Raw genomic sequence first — 20,458 nt, forward strand, 5'->3', positions numbered from 1 at the left:
GTCACCAGAGGGAGCTTCGCCTCTTTGCCTTAGAACGTGGGGGCGTTCCCAAGGTCACAAGGTCAGTCCAGATGACAAAGGCCATTTGGCCCATATTTGATCATCCAACAACAACAACCTGCATTTATCTGGCACCTTTGACGTGGTGAAAGGTCCCAAGGCGCTTCACAGGAGCGTTAATCAGACAAAATTCGACACCGAGCCACATCAAGAGATATTAGGACAGGTGACCAAAAGCTTGGTCAAAGAGTTAGGTTTTAAGGAGCCTCTTAAAAGGAGGAGAGAGGTAGCGAGGCAGAGAGGTTTAGGGAGGGAATTCCAGAGCTCAGGGCCCAGGCAGCTGAAGGCACGGCTGCCAATGGTGGAGCGATTAAAATCAGGGGGGATGGTCAAGAGGCCAGAATTGGAGGAGCGCAGAGATCTGGGAGGGTTGTGGGGCTGGAGGAGATTACAGAGATAGGGAGAGGGGCGAGGAGGTCATGGAGGGATTTGAAAACGAGGATGAGTATTTTAAAATCGAGGTGTTGCCAGACCGGGAGCCAATGTAGGTCAGCGAGCACAGGGGGTGATGGGTGAACGGGACTTGGTGCGAGTTAGGACACGGGCATAGAATCATAGAACGTTACAACACAGGAGGAGGCCATTTGGCCCATCGTGCCTGTGCCGGCTCTTTGAAAGAGCTCTCCAATTAGCCCCACTCCCCCCTGCTCTTTCCCCATAGTCCTGCAATTTTTTCCCTTCAAGTATTTATCCAATTCCCTTTTGAAAGTTACTATTGAATCTGCTTCCACCGCCCTTTCAGGCAGCGCATTCCAGATCACAACAACTCGCTGCGTAAAAACAATTCTCCACATCTCCCCTCTGGATCTTTCGCCAATTATCTTAACTCTGTGTCCTCTGGTTACCGACCCTCCTGCCACTGGAAACAGTTTCTCCTTATTTACTCTATCAAAACTTTTTATGATTTTGAATTGGAATGGAACTATCCTGGGCTGGTGGATTGGATTGAAGCTGACTGGACCAGACCATACACCAGAACTGCTGTATTGGATTGGAACTGAACTGGACTGGTGGATTAACATAGAAACATAGAAGATAGGAGCAGGAGTAGGCCATTTGGCCCCTCGAGCCTGTTCCGCCATTTAATGAGATCATGGCTGATCATCCAAATTCAGTACCCTGTCCCTGCTTTCTCCCCATATCCCTTGATCCCTTTAGCCTTAAGAAATATATCTAACTCCTTCTTGAATATATTTAATAAGTTGGCCTCAACTGCCTTCTGTGGTAGAGAATTTCACAGGTTCACCACTCTCTGGGTGAAGAAATTCCTCCTCATCTCAGTCCTAAATGGCTTACCCCTTATCCTTAGCCTGTGAGCCCTGGTTCTGGACTCCCCGACCATCGGGAACATCCTTCCTGCATCTAGTCTGTCTAGTCCTGTTAGAAGCCTAATCGACCCAATCTCTCTTCATATGTCGTTACTGCCATGCCAGGTATCAGTCTGGTGAATCTTCGCTGCACTCCCTCCATGGCAAGAACATCCTTCCTCAGGTAAGGTGACCAAAACTGCACACAATACTCAAGGTGTGGTCTCACCAAGGCCCTGTACCACTGCAGCAAGACATCCTTGCTCCTGTACTCGAATCCTCTCGCTATGAAACCCAACATACTATTTGCCTTCTTAACCGCCTGCTGCACCTGCATGCTTACCTTCAGCGACTGGTGCACAAGGACACCCAGATCTCGTTGCACTTCCCCTTTTCCCAATCTATTGCCATTCAGATAATAATCTGCCTTCCTGTTTTTGCCACCAAAGTGGATAACCTCGCATTTATCCACATTATACTGCATCTGCCATGCATCTGCCCAATCACCCAACCTGTCCAAATCATACTTTTAGTTTCTCGGCATCCTCCTCACAGCACACATGCCCACCCAGCTTTGTGTCATCTGCAAACTTGGAGATATTACATCTAGTTCCCTCGTCTAGTGGAACTAGATGGAAAAAAACTAGGTGGAAAAATGGCGGTGCGCACGGACGCAGCGGCTTTGTCTCTCCCGAGACTGAGCGTTTTCACCCTCCTTCTGAGTCTCTTCTGGAATCTGCTGATTCGGGAATTAAAGGCTGACCTACCGTACAGCCGGCAGACGCTCCTAGACATCGGGGCCGACTGCGTGCGGCTTACACTCGGCAACATCGATCTGCCTCCCGACATCGCCTGACCCCCGGGACCAGCGTGGCGTCCTTCCCCAGCCGGAAGTCAGCGCAGACCGCGCAGGGAACGCAAGCAGAAGCGGGGTAAGAGGGCCGGTATCCAAAACAGGCTGAAGAGGGCCCCACACAAACCCTCCCTCCCAAGTATTTTCCTGGCCAACGTCAGGTCACTGGAGAACAAAATGGATGAGATCAAACTGGATCTCTCCACACAGAAAGGACAAAGGAATGCTGCGCCATGATCTTCACAGAGACCTGGCTGAACAACGGCATCCCTGACACCACCATCCAACTAGAAGGACGCACGGTCTTCCGCGCCGACAGAACTGCAGACTCCGGTAAGAGCAAGGGAGGCGGTTTGTGCATTTACACTAACAATGCTTGGTGCACTAACACTGACATAATTGATAGATCCTGCTCGGCTGATTTGGAATTCCTCATGGTAAGGTGCAGACCCTTCTACCTGCCTCGGGAATTCACGGCTGTTATCATCACTGCGGTCTACATCCCACCACACGCTAATGCCAAACTAGCACTGAAGGACCTCTACAGGGCCATCAGCGAACAACAAACTGCGCACCCAGACGGAGCTTTTATCGTCGCGGGGGACTTCAATCACAAACCTAACAACTGTACTACTGAAATTCCACAAGAATGTCTCCTGCCCCACAAGAGGGGAGAACACACTGGATCAAGTCTACACGAGCATTGTAGACGCTTATAAGGCCATTCCCTGCCCCCACCTTGGGAAGTCTGACCACCTCTCTCTGTTTCTAGCCCCGGCATACAAACCGCTCATCAAAAGAGGGAGAACATCAGTGAGAGCAGTGAAAGTATGGCCAGAGGGGGCAGTATCGGAGCTTCAGGACTGCTTCGAACGCACTGACTGGGGCATGTTTGCCCATAATGACATCGAGGAATACGCATCCACAGTGCTATTCTACATCAACAGCTGCGTCGAGGTCGTCACGACCCATAAAAATATCAGGACATACCCCAACCAGAAACCCTGGATGAACGGAGAGGTCCGCTCACTGTTGAAAGCACACGACGCAGCATTTAAATCTGGCGACGCGGCGGCTTACAGTGCAGCTAGGACCAACCTAAAAAAGGGTATCAGGACTGCCAAAAGGAAGCAGACACTGCGGATAGAGGATCACTTCTGCAACAACTCGGACCCCCGGCGCATGTGGCAAGGCATCCAGTCCATCACTGACTAGAAGGGCAAAAACACCAGTCCCCCGGTTAGCGATGCCTCCCTTCCGGAGGAGCTTAACAACTTCTACGCTCGCTTTGACAGGGACAACATGGAGCTGGCTACCAAAGCCTTGCCACCCCCGGAAGACCAGGTGCTCACTCTGTCAACCTCCGACGTAAGGGGTGTTCTACGCGGAGTGAACACATGAAAGGCTGCTGGACCGGATAGCATCCCTGGACGGGTACTCAAGGAATGTGCTGATCAGCTGGCTGATGTCTTCACCGCCATCTTCAATCTGTCATTGGCCCAGGCAGTAGTCCCTACATGCTTCAAGACCGCTACCATTATTCCTGTGCCAAAACAAACGGCTGTGACGTGCCTGAACGACTATCGACCTGTCGCACTCACACCCATCATAATGAAGTGTTGATAGAGACTGGTCTTGGCCCACATCAAAGCCAGTGTTCCCGCCTCCCTTGACCAACACCAGTTTGCCTATCGTGTAAACAGACCAACGGAGGATGCAATCACAACTGCTCTACACTCGGCACTGAATCACCTAGATGGTAAGGAGACCTACATCAGAATGCTGTTCATAGACTACAGCTCAGCATTCAACACTATCGTCCCCAACAAGCTGGCCACCAAACTCCAAACTCTTGGCCTGAACACTTCCCTCTGCAACTGGACCCTGGACTTCCTAACAAACAGACCCCAGTCTGTCAAATTAGGTAACCACACCTCCCCCCCCCTGACCCTGAACACGGGGGCCCCACAAGGATGTGTGCTGAGCCCCCTCCTCTACTCCCTCTTCACCCACGACTGTGTGGCTGTTAATGGTTCCAACACCATCATCAAGTTTGCAGATGACACCACGGTAGTAGGCCAGATCACCAACAACGATGAGTCAGCCTACAGGGAGGAGGTCCAGCATCTCATGAAGTGGTGCGCCGATAACAACCTGGCCCTTAACACCAAGAAAACAAAAGAAATCATTGTGGACTTCAGGAAGTCCAAAGGCGGAAGTCACACCCCCATCCACATCAATGGGGCTGTGGTGGAAAGGGTGGACAGCTTTAAGTTCCTCGGAGTCCACATCACGGAAGACCTCTCCTGGTCCCTCAACACCTCCTCTCTGGTGAAGAAGGCCCAGCAGCGCCTATATTTCCTAAGGAGGCTGAAGGGCTGTAATCTGTCACCCCTGATCCTCTCTAACTTTTACCACTGCACTATAGAGAGCATCCTGACAAACTGTATCATAGTATGGTATGGCAGCTGTAGCTACTATGACCGGAAAGCCCTGCAGCGGGTAGTCAAAACTGCCCAACGCATCACCGGCACCCGGCTACCGACCATAGAGCACATATACCAGAAACGCTGTCTACGGAGGTCACGGTCCATCATCAAAGACCCTACCCACCCCAGCCACAGTCTGTTCGCCCTCCTACCATCTGGGAGATGCTACAGATGCATTCGCACCCATATGACCAGATTTAGGAACAGCTTCTTTCCCAGGGCTGTCATCCTACTGAACTCCACAAATAAACTCTAAAGCCTGCACATCTGCCAATGCACTTTATTATGGTCATATTTATGTTAATATACTACAAGCCAAATGTATGTTGAATGTTTAAATGTCTTAATCCAAATGTACACTCTCGGGAGCCGCAAGCCTACATTTCGTTGCACTGCACTTGTGCACTAACAATGACAATAAAAGTTGATTTGATTTGATTTGATTTTGATTTGATTAGATCATTAACATATATTGTGAATAGCTGGGGTCCTAGCACTGATCCCTGCGATACTCCACTAGTCACTACCTGCCACTCGGAAAAAGACCCGTTTCTTGCAACTTTTTCCTTCCTGTCTACCAACCAGTTCTCTATCCAAGTCAGTACCTTACCCCCAATCCCATGTGCTTTAACTTTGCACGCCAATCTCTTATGCGGGACCTTATCGAAAGCCTTCTGAAAGTCCAAATACACCACAAACACTGGTTCTCCCTTATCTATTCTACCAGTTACATCCTCAAAAAATTCCAGTAGATTGGTCAAGCCTGATTTACCTTTTGTAAATCCATGTTGACTTTGTCCGATCCTGTCACTGTTTTCCAAGTGCTCTGCTATTACATCTTTTATAATGGATTCCAGCATTTTCCCCACTACCGATGTCAGGCTTACCGGTCTGTAATTCCCCGTTTTCTCTCTACCACCTTTTTTGAACAGTGGGGTAACATCAGCTACCCTCCAATCCATGGGTACTGTTCCAGAGTCTATCGAATTTTGGAAGAGGACCAGCAATGCATCTACTATTTCTAGGGCCACTTCCTTAAGTACCCTAGGATGTAGATTATCAGGCCCTGGGGATTTATCGGCCTTCAACGCCGTCAATTTCTCTAACACCATTTCCCTACAAATTCTGATTTCATTCAATTCCTCCCTCATTAGACCCTTGTGGTGATTATTCTTTATGTTTAGTAAGAAGTATTGTGATTGGTTGTTTGTTTCCTACCTTGGGATATATGCTGTAATCTCATTGGTAGTTGATGTCATGTGATTTGTGGTGGCCATCTTAAATTCAGTTCTTTCCAGCCTTTAGTTGGGACTGGGTGTTGAAGATGTGCTACAGGATTTTTAAGTTAATAAAGCCTAGATTAGAAAGGCAAATCTATTCTTTATTTCAATTTATTAACTTTATGTCAGAATGGAGCGATATCTTCAACCAGAACGATTCAATGCTGACCCTAATTCTGCAGGAGTGGATGATAAATGGAAACATTGGTATTGTACATTTAAAAACATTTTGGGCGTGTTGGATCAAGAGTCTCTAAATAAGCTGAATATGCTGATCAACTACATTGCTCCGGATGTGTATAAGTATATTTTGGACTGTAAAACTTACGAGGTGGCTATTTCTACATTGGAAAAGATTTTTGTTAAACCAAAGAATGAGGTATTTGCACATCACCTTCTATCTGCCCGTAGGCAGCAGGTGGGAGAATCTTTGGATACTTATTTACAAGCACTTCGGTGCCTTAGTGTTAACTGTAATTATAAGGCCGTGACGGCTGAAGAATATAAGGAAGAATCGGTACGGGATGCTTTTATTAATGGATTACTGTCTAGATCAATTCGTCAGCGGTTGTTAGAAAATAAGACTTTGGATCTTAAGAGTGCTTTTGAGCAAGCTTCTACATTGGATGTGGCTCAGAGAAGTTTGGATTCTTATGCTCTTTTTAATCGGCCTGTGACTGTGGTTTCGGCAGTTCCGGATGAAAAGGAATTATGTGGACTTAATAGGAGTGGTTTACTAGATTCTGAAACAGTTTCTACTTCAGCGGCTGTTGCCTCTAGGATTCAGAAGTGTTATTTTTGTGGGAACGTCCGGCACCCTCGTCTGAAGTGTCCTGCTCGGGAGGCTGTGTGTAGTAAATGCGGCAAGAGAGGTCATTACGCACGTGTGTGTAAATCATCAGGTTCAATTACCTCCTCTGTGACTATTCAGCCTTTAGATAGGGCGTTTATTGCATCAATTTCTGCTGCATTTGCTCATGGCCTAAACAAAGCTTTAGTTACGGCCCAAGTTAATGGGTTGGAAGTGAAGGCCCTTATAGATACGGGCAGTACCGAGAGTTTTATAAGTCTTCAGTTTGCAAAGGAGAAGCATTTGAAAATTTCACCTGTTTCCTATCAGGTGTGTATGGCTCAGACGACTCTCACTTCACAAGTAGCTGGTTGTTGCCTTGTGAAATTGATTCTTCTAGGTAATACGTATACTGATATACACCTATCTGTTTTGCCTAATCTCTGTGCGGATATTTTGATTGGTCATGATGTGCTTCAGTTACACGAGTCTCTCAGTCTTTCATTTGGCGGGACTAAGCCACCTTTATCTATTTGTGGATTAACCTCTTTATCCATTTCTCCATTATCACTTTTTTCCAATTTGATGCCAGATTGTAAGCCAATTGCTACCAAGTCAAGAAGGTATAGCAGTCAGGATAGAGAATTTATTAATTCTGAAGTTCAACGTCTCTTATTGGAAGGAATCATTGAACCTAGTTGTTCGCCTTGGCGGGCACAGGTAGTTGTCACGACTAACGAGAGACATAAGAAACGAATGGTGATAGACTATTCCCAAACTATTAATAGGTATACTCAATTAGATGCGTACCCTTTGCCTAAGATTGATGAGCTTATCAATAAAGTATCTCAGTATAAGGTTTTTAGTACTATTGACCTAAAGAGTGCTTATCATCAGATTCCTATTGTTAAGAAGGATCAACCATATACGGCCTTTGAGGCTGGTGGAAAGCTGTATCAGTTTTGCCGAATACCATTTGGTGTTACTAATGGTGTTGCTTGTTTTCAACGGGCAATGGATGCTTTTATAAGTGATAACTCTCTCTCTGACACCTTTTCATACTTAGATGACATCACTGTGTGTGGCAAATCAAGGGTGGAGCATGATTCTAATTTAGAAAGATTCCTTCAAGCTGCGGAAAAAGTTGGTTTAACTTTCAATAAAGAGAAGTGTACCTTTTCGACCACTGAGGTAAATCTACTGGGGTACATTATCTCGGGAAACAAGATTAAACCAGACCCAGAACGTCTGCGACCATTGATTGATTTACCTTGTCCTACTAATTCTAAGGCTTTGCAACGAGTTGTTGGACTGTTTTCTTACTATTCTAATTGGATTGCAAATTTTTCACAGAAGATCCGGCCTCTTATTCGGGTTACGACATATCCTCTATCATGGGAGGCCAGGACGTGTTTTGATAATTTTAAAAAGGATATCCTTGGAGCAGTTGTGCATTCTATTGATGAGCAGGTTCCTTTTGTGATTGAGACGGACGCTTCTGATTTTGCAATTGGGGCTACTCTGAACCAAAATGGAAGACCTGTGGCCTTTTTCTCACGTACCTTTAAACTAACTAGTGGGGGGGAGGTTCCTAGAGAGCAAATAATAAAAATGACAACAGAGAAGGTCAAAGACTTAGGTAGCAGTGGGGAAATTAAAAACCAGAGCGTGTCAGGAAGGGGTAGAAGGTGTGGAGTAAAAGGTAAAGTAATAAAAAGGGCAATAGCAGGAACTAAGTGTCACAAAACATATTTGAAAGTTCTCTATCTGAATGCACGTAGCATTCGTAACAAAATAGATGAGTTAAAGGCACAAATAGCTACATATGGGTATGATCTTGTGGCCATTACAGAAACATGGCTGCAGGGTGACAATGCCTGGGAATTAAACATACCAGGTTATTTAACAATCAGGAAGGACAGGCAGGAAGGAAGGGGAGGTGGGGTGGCTATGTTAATAAAGGAAGGAATCACTGTAATACAGAGAAATGATATTGGGTCAAAGGATCAGGATAATGAAACAGTTTGGGTGGAGATAAGGAATAATAAGGGGAAAAAAACACTAGTGGGTGTAGTATATAGGCCTCCGAACAGTCGCAACTCGGTTGGACGGAGTATCAATCAGGAAATAGTTGAGGCTTGTAATAAGGGAACATCTATAATTATGGGGGATTTTAACTATCATATAAATTGGACGAATCAAATTGGGCAGGGCTGCCTTGAGGATGAGTTCATTGAGTGTATTAGGGATGGGTTTCTTGAGCAGTATGTAACTGAACCAACCAGGGGGCAAGCAACCTTAGATCTGGTCCTGTGTAACAAGACAGGATTAATTAAAAATGTCCTAGTAAAGGATCCCCTTGGAATGAGTGACCATAACATGGTTGAATTCCATATTCAATTAGAGGGCGAGGAGGCTGTATCTCAAACAAGCGTGCTAAGCTTGAATAAAGGAGACTATGAAGGTATGAGAGCGGAATTGAGTAAAGTGGATTGGGAAAATAGGTTAAAGGATAAGACGATACATGATCAGTGGTGTACATTTAAGGAGTTATTTTACAAATTCCAAAAAAAGTATATTCCACTGAGAAGAAAAGGGTGTAAAAGAAAAGACAGCCATCCGTGGCTAAGTAAAGAAATTAAGGATAGTATTCGACTAAAAACAAGGGCATATAAGGTAGCCAAATCTAGTGGGAGGATAGAGGATTGGGAAAACTTTAAAAGACAGCAAAAAATAACAAAAAGATTGATTAAGAAAGGGAAGATAGAATATGAAAGTAAATTAGCAAAAAATATAAAGACAGATAGTAAGAGTTTTTATAGTTATATAAAAAGAAAAAGGGTGGCTAAAGTAAATGTTGGTCCCTTAGAGGATGAGACTGGGAAATTAATGGTGGGAAATATGGAGATGGCAAAAACACTGAATGAATATTTTGTATCAGTCTTTACAGTAGAGGACACCAAGAATATCCCAACACTTGACAAGCAGGGGGCTATAGGGGGGGAGGAGCTAAATACGATTAAAATCACTAAGGAAGTAGTACTTGGTAAAATAATGGGACTCAAGGCGGATAAATCACCTGGACCTGATGGCTTACATCCCAGGGTTTTGAGGGAAGTGGCGGTAGGGATTGTGGATGCATTGGTAATAATCTTCCAAAACTCCCTGGACTCAGCAAAGGTCCCGGCAGACTGGAAAACTGCTAATGTAACACCCTTATTTAAAAAGGGCAGTAGACAGAAGGCTGGAAACTATAGACCGGTTAGCCTAACATCTGTGGTAGGTAAAATTTTGGAGTCCATTATTAAGGAGACAGTAACAGGACATTTGGATAATCATAATTTAATAAGACAAAGTCAGCATGGTTTTATGAAGGGGAAGTCATGTTTGACAAATTTGCTGGAGTTCTTTGAGGAAGTAACATATAGGGTGGATAAAGGTGAACCAGTGGACGTAGTGTATTTAGACTTCCAAAAGGCATTTGACAAGGTGCCACACAAAAGATTATTGCTTAAGATAAAAAATCACGGGATTGGGGGTAATATTCTGGCATGGTTAGAGGATTGGCTATGTAACAGAAGGCAGAGAGTTGGGATAAATGGTTCATATTCAGACTGGCAATCAGTAACCAGTGGTGTTCCGCAGGGGTCAGTGCTGGGTCCCCAACTCTTTACAATCTATATTAACGATTTGGAGGAGGGGACCGAGTGTAACACATCAAAGTTTGCAGATGATACTAAGATGGGAGGGAAAGTAGTGAGTGAGGAGGACATAAAAAACCTGCAAGGGGACATAGACAGGCTAAGTAAGTGGGCAGAGATTTGGCAGATGGAATACAATACTGGAAAGTGTGAGGTTATGCACTTTGGCAGGAAAAATCGTAGAGCAAGTTATTATCTTAATGGCAAGAAACTTGAAAGTACTGAAGTACAAAGGGATCTGGGGGTCCTGGTGCACGAAACTCAAAAGGTTAGTATGCAGGTGCAGCAAGTGATTAAGAAGGCCAATGGAATGTTGGCTTTCATTGCTAGGGGGATAGAATATAAAAATAGGGAGGTATTGCTTCAGTTGTACAAAGTATTGGTGAGACCGCACCTGGAATACTGCATACAGTTTTGGTGTCCATACTTAAGAAAGGACATACTTGCTCTCGGGTCAGTACAAAGAAGGTTCACTCGATTAATCCCGGGGATGAGGGGATGGACATATGAGGAGAGGTTGAGTAGATTGGGACTCTACTCATTGGAGCTCAGAAGAATGAGAGGCGATCTTATTGAAACATATAAGATTATGAAGGGGTTGGATCGGGTGGATGCAGGGAGGATGTTCCAGATGATGGGTGAAACTAGAACTAGGGGGCATAGTCTTAGAATAAGGGGCTGCTCTTTCAAAACTGAGATGAGGAGGAACTACTTCACTCAGAGGGTGGTAGGTCCATGGAGTATGCTGCCCCAAAAAGCTGTCGAAGCTACATCATTACATAAATTTAAAACAGAAATAGACAGTTTCCTAGTAGAAAAGGGAATTAAGGGTTATGGGGAGCGGGCAGGAATTTGGACATGAGTCTAGGTTCGGATAGGTCATGGCCCTGTGGGTAGCGGAGCGGGCCCAGGGACCGTGTAGCCTGATCCTGCTCCTGTTTTCGTGTGTCTAATGCTGTTCGATTCAGGAGATAGTCCTGTCATAGTGGATTGGCGGTTAGGATCAGATCAGCCATGATCTTATTGAATGGCGGAGCAGGCTCGAGGGGCCAATTGGCCTACTCCTGCTCCTATTTCTTATGTTCTTATGTTCTTATGTACCTTGAACAATAGTGAAAAAAGGCATTCTTCAATAGAGAAAGAGGCGTATGCAATAGTAGAAGCACTGCGTAAATGGAGACATTATTTATCGGGGCGACATTTTACGTTGGTAACTGATCAAAAGTCTGTGTCCTTTATGTTTGATGGCAAACATTTTGGAAAGATTAAGAATGATAAAATAATGAGGTGGAGGATTGAGTTGGCATGTTACCATTTTGATATAGTTTATCGTCCGGGGAAGGATAATGTTGCTGCTGATGCGCTGTCGAGGGCTTATTGTTCTGTGATTCATGGAGATACGCTTATTAATCTTCACAATGCCTTATGCCATCCTGGGGTTACGAGGATGATACACTTCGTACGCAGTAAGAACTTGCCTTTTTCAGTTGAAGACGTCAAGCGGATGACTTCATCATGTTCTATCTGTGCTCGGTGTAAACCGAATTTCTTTAAGCCTCAACGAGCTCATCTTATAAAGGCTACTTCTCCTTTTGAACGTTTGAGCGTCGATTTTAAGGGGCCTCTTCCTTCAACTACTCAAAACTGATATATATTTACTGTTGTGGATGAGTTTTCAAGGTTCCCTTTTGCTTTTCCTTGCGCAGATGTATCAGCTGCTACAGTTATTAAATGTCTGACTCAACTTTTTGTCATCTTTGGGATGCCTGCGTATATCCATTCGGATCAGGGAAGTTCTTTTATGTCTTCCCAGTTGAAGGAATACCTTCAGAGTCGGGGAATTTCTACTAGCAGAACTACCCCGTATAATCCCCAGGGTAATGGACAGTGCGAACGATACAATGGGGTGATCTGGAAGGCAGTTATGTTGGCTTTGACATCCCGGAACCTTAAGAATACACAGTGGGAAATGGTACTGCCTGATGCCCTGCATTCCATTAGATCATTGCTTTCAACGGCTACTAATGTGACCCCCCATGAAAGGCTCTTTAACTATCCGCGGAGATCTACTACGGGATATTCGGTACCTTCATGGCTTACTATGCAGGGACCTGTGCTGCTTCGACGCCATGTTAGATTGTCAAAATATGATCCTTTAGTGGAGGAGGTGGAGCTGTTGGAGGCAAATTCCCAATATGCTCATATTCGATTCCAAGATGGGAAAGAAAGTACTGTTTCAATTAAAGACTTGGCTCCTTGTGGTGGCCAGCCCTCTTCTGAGGATATTAACAATAGTCATGATTCAGATAACGTGGATGCTGTTACAGATACTACGAATATTTCCAATCCGACTGCAGATAATTATACTTCTATTAGTCAGCCCTCGATGGATGTTCATGACCGTCCCAGTTTACCTCCTGATGGGATTTCTAATCCGGAAACCGTTGAAAATCGGGATATGGATAGCCTTCCTGCAGAAGATACTTCTGTGTCTCCTGGTGTGGGAGGGCAAGGAATTTCACCAAGGTTGAGAAGGTCGACACGAACAAGATATCCGGTCGACCGATTGAAAATGGACTTTTAAATTGATAGTAATGTTTTAAAATTGTTGAAATATTATATTATATTGTTTTAGTTGAGAGATACTTAATACTTATGTGCAATGTTACTATTTGTTGTTGCTCACTTAGTATTGTGTCATGTTGAACAGTTTTATTTTGTCTGTGCATAGTTTTAGTTGTAAATAATTAATTATAAATTGTAAAGGTTATTTAGGTTGGAGTATATTTTAAAAGGAGGGGTGAATGTGGTGATTATTCTTTGTTTAGTAAGAAGTATTGTGATTGGTTGTTTGTTTCCTACCTTGGGATATATGCTGTAATCTCATTGGTAGTTGATGTCATGTGATTTGTGGTGGCCATCTTAATTTCAGTTCTTTCCAGCCTTTAGTTGGGACTGGGTGTTGAAGATGTGCTACAGGATTTTTAAGTTAATAAAGCCTAGATTAGAAAGGCAAATCTATTCTTTATTTCAACCCTATGTTCCCCGACATCTCTGGAAGATTATTTGTGTCCTCCTTTATGAAGACAGAACCAGAGTATGTATTTAATTGGTCTGCCATTTCTTTGTTCCCCATTATAAATTCCCTTGATTCTGACTGCAAGGGACCTACGCTTGACTTCACCAATCTTTTTCTCTTGACATATCTATAGAAGCTTTTACAGTCAGTTTTTATATTCCCTGCAAGCTTACTCTCATTCTATTTTCCCCCTCTTAATTAATCCCTTTGTCCTCCTTTGCTGAATCCTAAACTGCTCCCAATCCTCAGATTTTCTGCTTTTTCTGGCCAATTTATATGTCCTCTCCTTGGAGCTTATGCTATCCCTAATTTCCCTTGTTAGCCACGGTTGAGTCACCTTTTTTGTTTTATTTTTATGCCAAACAGGGATGAGCAAATTCTGTAGTTCACCCATGCGATCCTTAAATGTTTGCCATTGCCTATCTGTCAACCCTTTAAGTAACGTTCCCCAATCCATCCTAGCCAACTCGCACCTCATACCATCGTAGTTTCCTTCATTTAAATTCAGGACTCTAGTCTCTGAGTCAACTACTTCACTGTCCATCTTAATGAAGAATGCTATCATATTATGATCGCTCCTCCCCAAGGGGCCTCGCACAACATTGCTAATTAATCCTTTCTCATTACATAATATCCAATCTAAGATGGCCTGATCTCTAGTTGGTTCCTTGACATATTGGTCCAGGAAACCATCCCGTATACACTCTAGGAATTCCTCCTCCACAGTATTGTTACTAATTTGGTTAGCCCAATCTATATGTAGCTCAAAGTCACCCATGATAACTGCTGTGCCCTTATTGCACGCGTCTCTAATTTCCCATTTAATGCCATCCCCAACATCAGCATTACTGTTTGGGGGTCTGTATACAACTCCCACTAACATTTTCTGCCCCTTGGTATTTCTCAGCTCTACCCAAACAAATTCCACATCATCAGAGCTAATATCCTTCCTTACTATTGTGTTAATCTCCTCATTAACCAGCAATGCTACCCCACCTTCTTTTCCTTTTTGCCTGTCCTTCCTGAATATTGCATACCCCTGGATGTTGAATTCCCAGCCTTGGTCACCCTGGAGCCATGTCTCCGTAATTCCAATTACATCATATCCGTTTACATCTATTTGCGCAGCTAATTCATCCACCTTATTACGAATGCTCCTCGCATTAAGACACAAAGCCTTCAAGCTTGTTTTTTTTACACTCTTAGTCCTTTTAGAATTATTATTTACTGTAGCCCTGTTTGATTTACACCCTTGATTTCTCTGCCTTCCATTTTTGCTTTTCTCCCTCCTGTCTTTTGTTTCTATCCTTGCTTCCCTTTCCTCTGTCTCCCTGCACAGGTTCCCAACCTCCTGCCATTTTAGTTTAAACCCTCCCCAGCAAACACTCCACTAGGACATCGGTCCCGGTCCCGCCCAGGTGCAAACCGTCCAGTTTGTACTGGTCCCACCTCCCCCAGAACCGGTTCCAATGTCCCAGGAATTTGAATCCCTCCCCCTTGCATCATTCCTCTAGCCACATCTTCAGCTGAAATATCCTTCTATTTCTACTCTGACTAGCATGTGGCACTGGTAGCAATCCTGAGATTACTACCTTTGAGGTCCTATTTTTTAATTTAACTCCTAACTCCCTATATTCAGCTTTTAGGACCCCAACCCATTTTTTACCTATATCATTGGTACCTATATGCACCACGACAACTGGCTGTTCACCCTCCCCCTCCAGAATGCCCTGCAGATTGGATTGGAACGGAATGGAACTGTGCAGCAGAGTTTTGGATGAGCTCAAGTTTTTGCAGGATGAAAGATGGGCGGCTGGCCCGGAGAGTATTGGAATAGTCGAGTCTGGAGGTAACAATGGCATGAATGAGGGTTTCAGCAGCAGATGAGCTGAGGCAGAGACGGAGACGGGTGACGTTACTGAGGTGGAATAGGCAGTCTTAGTGATGGAGCAGATATGTGGTCAGAAGCTCATCTCGAGGTCAAATATGACACCAAATTGAGAACAGTCTGGTTCAGCCTCAGACATTTGCCAGGGAGAGGGATAGTCTTCGGTCTTCTCAACCTTTCGTTGAAGGAAATTTCTGCTCATCCTCTACTGGATGTCGGACAAGCATGAAAATCAGAGACTGTGGAGGGGTCGAGAGAGGTGGTGGTGAGGTAGAGCTGGGTGTCGTCGGCGTACATGTGGAACTGGACGCTGTGTTTTCGGATGATGTCGCCGAGGGGCAGCATGTAGATGAGAAATAGGAGGGGGGGCCAAGGATAGATCCTTGGGGGACCACACAGATAACAGTGCGGGAGCGGGAGGAGAAGCCATTGCAGGTGATTCTCTGGCTACGATTAGATAGATAAGAATAGAACCAGGCGAGTGCAATCCCACCCAGCTGGACGACGGTGGAGAGGCGTTGGAGGAGGGTGGAGTGGTCAACCATGTCAAAGGCTGCAGACAGATCGAGAAGGACGAGGAGTGATGGTTTACCACAGTCACATAAGATACCATTTGTGACTTTGATGAGAGCCGTTTCGGTGCTGTGGCAAGGGCGGAAACCCTGATCGGAGGGATTGAAACATGGAGTTGCGGAAACGGTGAGCACGGATTTGGGAGGCGACGACCAACGTTCCCTTTAAGCAGTGCGTCCGCACAGTCGCGCAGCTCTCTGGACCTCCCGCGCAGCCGGCCTTCTGGCGTTTCAATGGGGGAAAAACCGCGCAGGCACGGTATTTTGAATGGGCCGCACACAAAAAAAAATTAACGTGAACATTGGCAACAACACATTCAAGGACTTTGGAGAGGAAAAGGAGATTGGAGATGAGGCGGTAGTTTGCAAGGATAGAGGGATTGAGGGTGTTTTTTTGAGGGGGGGCGATGGCGGCGGATTTGAAGGGGAGAGGAGCAGTACCTGAGGAGAAGGAACCATTAACGAGATCAGCTAACATGAGACCAGGAAGGGAAGTTGGGTGGTCAGCAATACAAAAAGCAAAATACTGCATTTGCTGGGAAATCTGAAATAAAAACATAAAATGCTGGAAACACTCAGCAGGTCGGGCAGCATCTGTGGAGAGAGAAACAGAGTTAACATCTCAGGTCGATGACCTTTCGTCAGAACTGGAAAAAGTTAGAGATGGAACAGGTTTTAAGCAAGTGCAGGGGCAGGGAAGAGGAGGGGAGGAAAGAACAAAAGGGAAGGTCTGTGATAGGGTGGAAGGCGGGCCAGATTAAATGACATTGAGAGATTACGAGATGGTGCAAGGCAAAAGGAGATGGTAATGGGACAAGTTAAGAAACAAAAGATGGCTCTAGCTGAAGTGTAAATGGCGATGGCAGAATGAAGGACAGCTGCCATGTGGGAGAGAGAAAAAATATAAAATAAGATAAATAGAAAAATAAAGGATAGGGGCCGAGGTTATTGTCTGAAATTGTTGAACTCGATGTTGAGTCCGGCAGGCTGTAAAGTGCCTAATCGAAAGATGAGGTGCTGTTCCTCGAGCTTACGTTGAGTAGTCAGCAGTTTGGTGGGAATAGTTTCGAAGGAGCAGGAGGTGGGTCTCATAGACAAGTTGAGTTCGGAGACGGGCATGAGGGACGATAGGGGAGAGAGAAAGATGCGAGATCAGGACTAGAGCAGATGGGAACCTTGGGGGGAGTTTGGCCTGGTGGGTGAGGCGAAGGGAGGGAAGCGGCAGAGGCAGCTGAACGGATGGTCCGGTCTTAGTGACAAAGGAGCCCATGAGTGCCTCGCACGACTTGGAGGTGAGGGTGGAGGAGGCAGGGGAAGAGAGGTTTAAGATGGTTTGTAGTGGAGAAGAGGGCTACGGACCAAGAGCTGGGAAGTGGGATTAGGCTGGGATGGCTTTGTTGGCCGGCGCGGACACGATGGGCCGAAATGGCCTCCTTCTGTGCTGTAACTTTCTATGATTCTAAGAAGAGCTGGGGGTTATCTTTGCAATCCAGGATGATCCTGGAATAGTGAGCAGCTTTGGCCGAGGAGCACAGGATCCGATGGTGCTAAACATAGAAGATAGGAGCAGGAGTAGGCCATTCGGCCCCTGGAGCCTGCTCCGCCATTCAATGAGATCATGGCTGATCATCCAAACTCAGTACCCTGTCCCTGCCTTCTCCCCATATCCCTTGATCCCTTTAGCCTTAAGAAATATATCCAACTCCTTCTTGAATATATTTAATGAATTGGCCTCCACTGCCTTCTGTGGTAGAGAATTCCACAGGTTCACCACTCTCTGGGTGAAGAAATTCCTCCTGATCTCCGTCCTAAATGGCTTACCCCTGATCCTTAGACTGTGACCCCTGGTTCTAGACTCCCCAACCATCAGGAACATCCTTCCTGCATCTAGTCTGTCTAGTCCTGTTAGAATTTTATAAGTTTCAATGAGATCCCCTCTCATTCTTCTAAACTCTGGTGAATACAAGCCCAATCGACCCAATCTCTCCTCATACGTCATTCCTGCCATCCCAGGTATCAGCCTGGTGAATCTTCGCTGCACTCCCTCCATGGCAAGAACATCCTTCCTCAGATAAGGCGACCAAAACTGCACACAATACTCAAGGTGCTTTCTGCAGATCTGCCGATGAATGGCTGAAGCAGTTGTCTGCCATAAATGTTCGGAGCTGCCGTCCCTTGCACTTGAGGGAGTGGAGATGCGTGGCTGTACCAAGGTGGAACGGCCAGGCTGGGAGAGAGTCATGCAGTCAGAAAGAACATAGCAAGGAACTACAGCAACCAAACTCCAGGAAGGAGCCAACATCGGCAGCCGAGGAGAGGGTTGAAACTTCCAAGAGAATAAAATCTGTGGCAATTAGAAGAATGAATGGACAGCGAGTTACAAGGAACAGACTGGCTAATCGCAGAGAAATGAAACAATACTTTATTTTGTTTAACAAAAATACAAAAACCATGAAATTTAATGTTAAAAGTATAACTAATCTGAAAAGTACCTTTACAAGACTGAATAAATTCCTTATAAGCCTGTGAATATGATTGAGCAGGTATTAAGATGAGCAGACACTCACCGCGTACAGTCAGAAACCCTTGGCCTCCATAGATCCCTAGCTGTCCCTGCTTGGTGAAAGGACCTCAAACCTTCGATTCGAGGGGTTGACTGTACTTTAATTAAGGAGCACAAAGATCTCAGAAGATCGTGATGGTGTCTACATCATCGAGTGGGCTGTTTGCAAAGAAAAATGCTTTGCCGACCACATTTTTCCCTCTTTGATGCCATGCCCCTGGAAGAAGCTGTAGATGTCCCATTGTACAAAATGTCAGTAGTGTATTGTTATAGAAATTGCTACATACCTTTGGAGTAAATTTAACACATGAAACAGGGACACTAAGACACAGGACAGAGGAGATAGTGGCAGAGACCACATTACGTTAAGACCTTTGAAAGCGCTTTGGGACGTCCTGAGGTTGTGAAAGCGCCTCCCTCCCTAAACCTCTCCGCCTCTCTCTTCTCCTTTAAGACGCTCCTTAAAACCGACCACTTTCCTGCCCTAATATCTCCTTATGAGGCTCGGTGTCAAATATTGGGATGTTTTACTACGTTAAAGGTGCTATATAAATGCAAGTTGTGGTTGTTAGCTCCCACTGAACTTCCCCAAGATTTCCTAGTGTCATCCCTATGAGGCAAAGCAGAGGCTGTTGTCTTTTGGGCACCCATAGACCTAGAACAACACAGCACATAAGGAGGCCATTCGGCCCATCGAGCCTGTGCCGGCTCTTTGAAGGAGCTCTCCAATTAGTCTCACTCCCCCCTGCTCTTTCCCCAGAGCCCTGCAATTTTTTTTCCTTTTCAAGTATTTATCAAATTCCCTTTTGAAAGTTACTATTGAATCTGCTTCCACCGCCCTTTCAGGCAGCGCGTTCCAGATCACAACAACTCGCTGCATAAAAACAGCTTACCACATCCTTCTCGAGGGCCACTAAGGATGGGCAACAGTTGCTGGCCTTGCCAGCGTCACTACACACCCGAAGAACAGAGGGGCACCTTCCCTAATTTTATTGTGGCACGAGTTTATGGGTCCTGCACGAATTACTAGAACTCCCCCGATGTCGTCCCGAGTCTTAGGACATGGCTGCACTCGGGTAGAATTGCTATCTGCTGGTTGTAGTAAAAGTGTGGCCACGTGTGTCACCCATGGCTCACTGGGTAGCGCCCTCGCCTCTGAATCAGAAGGTTGTGGGTTCGAGTCCTGCTCCAGAAACTTGAGCACAAAAATCTAGGCTAACACTCCCAGCGCAAGGCTGAGGGAGCGCCGCACTGTCGGAGGTGCCGTCTTTCAGATGAGACGTTAATCCGAGGCCCCGTCTGCTTTCGCAGGTGAACCTAAAAGATCCCGTGACACTATTTCGAAGAAGAGCAGGGGAGTTCTCCCCGGTGTCCTGGGGCCAATATTTATCCCTCAACCAACATCACTAAAACAGATGATCTGGTCATTATCACATTGCTGTTTGTGGGAGCTTGCTGTGCGCAAATTGGCTGCCACGTTTCCCACATTACAACAGTGACAACACTTCAAAAAAGTACTTCATTGGCTGTAAAGCGCTTTGGGACGTCCAGTGGTCGTGAAAGGCGCTATAGAAATGCAAGTCTTTATTTTTTACATATAAATGGTGTTTATGATTCACTGCAGTTAGGAAACAGAGGAAGCCCATCCGCCAACCGCTCCCAATCCCCCAAAACTGGTCTGAGACTAACACCAAGCTCTTCCGCCAGGAATCATAGAACGTTCCAGCAGAGAAACAGACCATTCGGCCCATCACGTCTGTACTGGTGTTTTATCCATGAGTCATAGCACAGAAGGTGGCCATTCGGCCCGTTGTGAAAGAGCTCTCCAATTAGTCCCACTCCCTGATTCTTCCCCATAGATCTGAAAATATTTCCC

This window comes from Somniosus microcephalus, chromosome 10, assembly GCF_052327205.1.
Source record: "Somniosus microcephalus isolate GS21.2 chromosome 10, FLI_Smic_1.0, whole genome shotgun sequence".
Classification (NCBI taxonomy): domain Eukaryota; kingdom Metazoa; phylum Chordata; class Chondrichthyes; order Squaliformes; family Somniosidae; genus Somniosus; species Somniosus microcephalus.